Source organism: Leptodactylus fuscus, chromosome 1, assembly GCF_031893055.1.
Source record: "Leptodactylus fuscus isolate aLepFus1 chromosome 1, aLepFus1.hap2, whole genome shotgun sequence".
In the NCBI taxonomy this organism is placed as follows: Eukaryota; Metazoa; Chordata; class Amphibia; order Anura; family Leptodactylidae; genus Leptodactylus; species Leptodactylus fuscus.
This window is the reverse complement of record NC_134265.1, coordinates 364106906-364112573: the sequence shown is the minus strand read 5'-3', so window position 1 is coordinate 364112573 and position 5668 is coordinate 364106906.

Sequence of the window (5668 nt, the reverse complement as noted above, 5' to 3'; positions counted from 1 at the left end):
TAGCCACCATTTTCCCTGCTTTGCTTGCCTCCACATCCACACTGCTTTTGCCCCTAGACATCACCCCAGTCCATGCCTTAGCTTGTACCCCCAGTTTTTCCTGCTTAGCTTGCCTCCACATCCACACTGCTTTTGCCCCTAGACATCACCCCAGTCCATGCCTTAGCTTGTACCCCCAGTTTTCCCTGCTTAGCTTGCCTCCACATCCACACTGCTTTTGCCCCTAGACATCATCCCTATCCATGCCTCTGCCCCCAGCCATAACTCTGCCACCCCTGGAAACTCATGGTGCAGAAACTTTGGGAGCTGACTTTGAGGAACCCTTGGGTTTTGTAGATGGAACTCCATCAAAGGTCTGTGCAGCTCACACACCCTGCTCAAGATATAGTATTGTAGGGTTTCAGCGTGTGTGAATGACGGACAACAGCCTGTGTTTGGACAGATGTAGGCCTTGCTAGAGTGTTTTTAGGCTAGCAGCGACTCCTGTGCACTTGCAAAAGTGGGCGCACAAGCGCCGCATTTTCAACAGTAGCTTCGGTACATTTGGGTATGTTTTTAAAAAACTTTGCACCACTAAGTTAGACGTGGGCCAAACATGGAACGTGTTGGAGGCTGGCAAGCTCCAGAGCCGCTACCAGGTTCCAGCCATTATCACAGGCGTAAAAATGCCAGGCCCCAGGTGTAGCAGGGAAAAAAAAATGCCATCTCAGCCAGGATGGCATCCCTGACCTCGGAGGCACTGTGCTGTCTGTCCCCCAAGCTGATGAGCTTCAGCACCGCCTGCTGACGTCTCCCCACACCAGTGTTTTAGCGTTTGCCGCTAGTAGCTGTGGTGGAGGTTGCAGCGTCGTAGGGTTTCAGTCTACTCCTGCCATGAATTTTGGCCTGGGAGAGGAGATAGGGTACCTCAGTTTGCACCCCGGGACCAGACTCCACCACATTCACCCTGCCTGTCCTTAAAGATAAGCAGCATCCCTGACCACAGGCGCTTGTCCAAGGGCCCACCTGATGTTGAGTGACACGTGCTGGTGCAAGGCGGGGACGCTACACCGGGAGAAGTTGAGACGGCTAGGGACGGCATAGTGAGGTGCCACAGTTGCCATCAGGTCCGGTAAGGCGGGAGTTTCAACAAGCCGGAACGCCAACATCTCCTGGGCCAGCAGTTTAGCGATGTTGGCGTTCTAGGCTTGCGTGGGTGGGTGGTTAGCGGTGTATTTCTGCCGCCGCTCCAATGTCTGAGAGATGGTGGGTTGTTGTAAAGAAGCGCCTGATGGTGCTTTTGATGGTGCAGGAGAAGGAGATAAGACAGAAACAGGGGAGGATGAGGGAGAAGTCAACAAAGTGGCGGAGGCAGATGAAGTGATGTCCTGGCTCGTCCTCTGGAGTGCATCGCCAGCACAGTGAGCAGAGGCAGTGGCATGAACGGCGGGCGACATTTGTCCTGCCGTTGCTGCCTGCCACTGATTCCATTGCTTGGATTCCAAATGACGGTGCACTGAAGTGGTGGACAGGTTGCTCTTCTCAGAGCCCCTACTCGATTTCGAGAGGCAAATTGTGTAGACGACACTATATCTGTCCTCGGCGCATTCCTTGAAAAAACTCTACACCTTCAAGAAACGTGCCCTCGATGGGGGAGTTTTTCTGGGCTGGGTACAAAAGGGAACATCTTCGGACATTCCGGGTCTGGCCTGGCTTCGGCAAAGCAGCTGACCTCTGCCTCTGGACATGTCTCTGCCTCTAGCTACCCTTTTTGGTGCTGCACCTGCCTCAACATCCACACTACTTTCCCAGCTTGACATCTGCCTTGTCCAGGTGGGGTCGGTGTCCTCGTCGTCCACCACCTCCTCTTCCAACTCCTGTCTCGCCTCCTCCTCCTGCACAATGCGCATGTCAACTGGCTGCCCTGACAGCAACTGCGTCTCATCGTCGTCGATGAGGGTGGGTTGCTGGTCATCCGCCACCAAATCGACCGGAGATGGAATGGAGGAGACTCTAGTGTTTGAGCATCTGGACACAGATACTCGTCTGTTAGGTCCGTGGAATCGCGAAATGGAGGGGCAGGTTGCGATACAGTCAAAGGAAGGGAGAACAGCTCTGGGGAGCAGGGACAGTTGGGGTTATTGTTCTGGGAAGATTGGGAATTTTGGGTGGAAGGAGGACAAGACTGTTGGGTAAGAGGAGGTAGAGGCTGCCTGGCTGGTGGAAAATGTGCTTTAAGCGTTTATCCGACAGCCATTGCAAGACCTGTTCCTGGTTCTCGGGCCTACTAATCTTTGTACCATTCAGCCTAGTTAATGTGGAACTTTTGTGCAAAGCGCAGAATTTAGGGCCCGCCTGATGTTAAGGGACACACGCTGGTACAAGGCTCAACTCAACCTAAGGGCCAAAAACACTGCTGGTGCAAGGCTCTACTCATGCCAAGGGCCTCAATCTCTGCTGGTAAGCTCAGCTTAAGGTCCTGTAACTTTGTTTGGAAGGGCTCATGTTAAGGGCTAGAAAAGTGAATTTTGGAAGGTCTTACCACATCACACACACACACACACACACACACACACACACACACAATGACAGTTGAGGGTGAGGAATAAAGGATTTCCCATTGCCTATTCCATCTGTGGTTGTCATGGGGAACGTGATTTAAAGGGGTGGTTGTTACTGTTTGTTGAGCTTAAATTGGGGTTTGTGTCCATCCATTTGGGGAGTAAAGAAGGTTTCCAGGTATTTTCCCACTTTGATAGAGGTTTTTTTGAATGTGGAAAGTGTGTAGTTGTTAGGCTGTGATGTTGGGGTAATAGAGGGTCTTTGGTGTGTTAGATGCCCCCAGACATGCTTCCCCTGCTGTCCCAGTGTCATTCCAGAGGTGTTGGCATCATTTCCTGGGGTGTCATAGTGGACTTGGTGACCCTCCAGACACGGATTTGGGTTTCCCCCTTAACGAGTATCTGTTCCCCATAGACTATAATGGGGTTCGAAACCCGTTCGAACACACGAACAGTGAGCGGCTGTTCGAATCGAATTTCGAACCTCGAACATTTTAGTGTTCGCTCATCTCTAGCTATTATTATTATTATTATTATTATTATTATTATTATTATTATTATTATTATTATTATTATTATTATTATTATTATTTCATTATTATTATTATTATTATTATTATTATTATTATTATTATTATTATTATATTACTATTATTATTACTAGTTGTAGTGATGATGGTAAATGACATTGTATTAGGATTATTATGGATGTTCCTATTGCAGTAAGTTCTTTCTAGTGTAACTGAATACAGGGTTAACTTTTCAAAGGCAAAAATAAAAAATAAATAAATAAATCTGTAAAATTAAACTTAGATCTTCTCCTCTTTTATCTTATAATCTTTATCCTCCTGGTGATTGTAGTCAGTGTAAATCAGTGGCAGGTAACATATATAAGCGGCTGCTGAGCTGACTGTCATATCTTCCCTGTGCTGAGGATCTGCAGGGCTGTCACTGTCTGTGCTGTACCAGACCTTGTCTGGACCATGAAATTGTCTCCTGTTCTCTATGTCTCTTACATGTTTGTAACTTTTGTACCTGTGACCTATTTTGGGAGTATAACCCCTCGCTGTGCGTTGTCTGGATATAAACCTGCCTTTAGATATGAATATTATCAGCCAGGAGACGCCATTATCGGAGGTCTGATTGCGGTTCATCAGGGCAGATCACATTACAAGTCTTATGATCATCCGTTATTGTTACATCTCTACTGTCATCAGTGAGTATTTCTTCTGATTCCTTCTCTCATTATCTTTATAGGGAAAACAAACAGTACCAGAAATATCTCAGTAATATTTTGTATCCACCCAGAAGAGCTGACGTGACTGATATGACTATATTCTCCCTTCTCACACTACTTGGAGATTGCATTTTTTTAAAAATTAATTTGTTTTTTACTTTAAGCAAAATTAGAAGAATCCGACTCCTTCTTGTTTTATGAGTTTTAAGTTAAATAATAATAATAATGAGGAATAATTGTATAAAATTGATTAACTAGTTCTCTGAGAATGTGTTATTTCTTTAACCAAAGTCTAACTCCTAAATGTAACGCACATATAATAGGATTTACATGCTTATTTTTTGGTTCTTTGTATTCTGGGGCTCACAGGTCAATTTCATAGGGTCAGGATTTTGTATCAGTATCTGTGACCCACACCCAGGAGCGTTTCTAGAACTTGAGAGAGATACAAATCTTTCCATAATAGGATTTCTCTTCGTAATGCAAAATACTGACCGAACACTGACTGTGTGAATGTGGCTGATTAACTCTGAGGTTCTGTGCTGTAATCACACAGGGTGGACTGAAATTCTCAGCACAATGTGTGTGTCTTACAGAGCAATGTGTGTGTTTTACAGGCGGATCCCTCTCTCCCACTGTGCCAGTCAGTCGTTGTTAGTATTCAGAGATGAGCGAACACTATTCAAAACAGCCATTTCCAATAGCACGCTCCAATAGAAATGAGAGCGTGCTAATACGGCTGTTTCGAATAGTGTTCGCTCATCTCTATCAGTATTACTTGTGTTTGTATAGTCTGTGTACTGTATGTAAACCTGAAATGTAAAGCAGCCTGGAATGAAAGGTGCTATAGAAATAAATAATAATAACACTTGTTGACAGATAATATTATAGTTTTTAACATAACTCACCACCATATTAATTTCTTTTTATTGCATGTCTATAGGATTTTGTTAACCTTCTACCATTTATAAATATATATGTATGTATGTATGTATGTATATGTATGTTTGTATATGTATGTTTGTATATGTATACCTAGTGAGAAGGTGACAGGCAGAGCGCTGGAATCTCGCTCATTACTGGGCCAGATAAAGGCTGCAGATTCTTCACTCTAATGCAGATCCATGGAGTGAAAGGAGGCGCGTGGGTCTGTCCTGTAACACTCACTCCGGTGAGACAAGGTTGTGCTGGTTTTGTTCGTATGGCTGGTAGTAAGCCACATGTATAGTTAGCTTAACGTTAGTTAGCATTTCTGTTTAGTTAGTTGATCAGACGAACAGAATTGTATTTTGTTTTTGCCTGAAGTTAATCCTACTTTTTGATTTGTTCATTTTTGCACCTGAAGTAATTATGTTCCTGTATTTTTTTTTTTCTAAATAAACCTGTTTGCTGCATATTTTGTGTCCCTGTCTCTAACTGTTTGGGTCCACAACACTGCTTCTAATGAGCTTCCTTTGCTACATATGGTGCTTTGGATGCAAGAAATTTAAATAGTCTTAAAGAGACATACACCATTTTTTTCCTTCTCCTATTTCCTGGGTGAAAGGTGCAGGAGAGATTAAAAAGGAGACCACTAGCATGGAGGTCTTTGTCATACAATTTGGACAGGTCATCCTACAGCAGCAGCAAGCTCAGGCACAGCAGCAAAAAGCCATGATGGAAACTGAGATGCAAGAACAGCAAGCTCAGGCACAGCAGCAGGAGGTGAACTTGTGGTTTATGAAGATGCTGACAGAGCTCAGCAAGGCTCTGGTCGACCACAGGACGGCAGGAGGGTGTACTGGTGCAAAAGAGACCCAGATCGTACAGACCACCGCCTGAGCTGCAGTGCAGCGTTCTCTGCTGAGTAGCTGAGTGAGAGAACCTGCCTAGGGATCAGTAGGCCAATATA